At 39.2% G+C, this 1,255-nt stretch overlaps 1 protein-coding gene and 1 long non-coding RNA gene across 2 annotated transcripts in view; both read left to right on the top strand.

Annotated features, from left to right (window-relative positions):
• LOC102678584 overlaps nt 1–1,255 on the top strand; it is a 40,212-nt gene that overhangs the window by 33,273 nt on the left and 5,684 nt on the right. The window lies entirely within an intron of this gene.
• LOC116185911 overlaps nt 1–1,255 on the top strand; it is a 21,086-nt gene that overhangs the window by 18,295 nt on the left and 1,536 nt on the right. The gene's annotated exons all lie outside the window — the stretch shown is intronic.

The following is a 1,255-nucleotide window of genomic DNA, read 5'->3' as shown; positions in this document are numbered from 1 at the left end:
CTCTCTCTCTCTCTCTCTCTCTCTCTCTCTCTCTCTCTCTCTCTCTCTCTCTCTCTCTCTAACACAAAAAATGCTTAAAAAATTTTAAAGTAATCCTAAATTTTTCCACGCACGAATTTTTTTTTAGATAATAAATTTTACAGGTAGTCGAGAAGATCTGCTTGTCCAAAATTCAGTTTTTATTCATAATGGTGTTCGCCGGAAGAAAGGAAAATTGGTCAGAGGAGACCAGCCATTCCGAGTTTTAAACCGAGAATTATGATTACCTTAAAAATTATTCTTCTGTTTGATCCTTCGTTCTTAGATCGAAATTACAAACATCTATTTTTACATATTTTTTTATTCGATTTTGTGTCCCTTCAACCACCGTCTTCTTTGAATTTACTCGTTCCTCAATTAAGAAATACACGTGCAAATTGTTATATTCTGTATTCGTTAAAAATTTTGCTGCAAATTGCGCTCGTTTGTACGTTATAAAACGAATAAAAAAGTATTGGATGGCATCTTCTCTTGTTCCTAACCTTTTTTTTTTTAACATTTTCTGTCTTTTCTCGAAAAGAAACACGAAACACATTCACATACGTATACATCTTTGCTCTCCTCCCCCCCTCTTTGTCATTGCATTTCGTTCGATATTGGATATCAATCGTTCCAACAATGAAATCCGTCGAAATGAAAAACGATCATCAAAAAGAAAAAGAAAAAAAAAATTTCTTATCATTATAAAAAATCTCCCTTTCGCAGGGAGCGAATATTGCAAATTAGCAATTTTCTTATTAAGAAATGGCAAACCGATTTATCCGACGCAAATTTACGGAGAGAGACGCGAGTTTGTTCCACGAGTTTGATGAACGAGACGAATGATGCTGCATAACTGATATCGATCGTTAATAATGTTGCAGAGTTTTTCGCGGGGCACTCGATACGTGGGGACGACTCGAAAAGAAAATACAATTGCAAATACTGCGGCAAGGGTTTCACCCTTTCCGGTCATTTGAGGAGTCACCAGAAGAGTTTCTGCTATTGGAATCCTAGATCGACGTGCCACCAGTTGCAAAAGAGCCGGCCGTTCTCCTGCGGCCAGTGCGGCGCCTGTTACGCGAAACAGTCGCATCTCATTTTCCACGTTAGGCACGACTGTGGCAGAACGCAGAAATGCCCCGTCTGCGGGAAAACTTTTCTTCACAGTAGCAGCTTGCGCAAACACCGCCAACGCCCCCCCTGCAATTTTCAAACTCGTTAAATCGAACGTAAC

Source organism: Apis dorsata, unplaced genomic scaffold (assembly GCF_000469605.1).
Source record: "Apis dorsata unplaced genomic scaffold, Apis dorsata 1.3 scaffold_326, whole genome shotgun sequence".
In the NCBI taxonomy this organism is placed as follows: domain Eukaryota; kingdom Metazoa; phylum Arthropoda; class Insecta; order Hymenoptera; family Apidae; genus Apis; species Apis dorsata.
The sequence above is the reverse complement of the archived record's forward strand: the minus strand, read 5'-3'. Positions and strand labels throughout refer to the sequence as shown.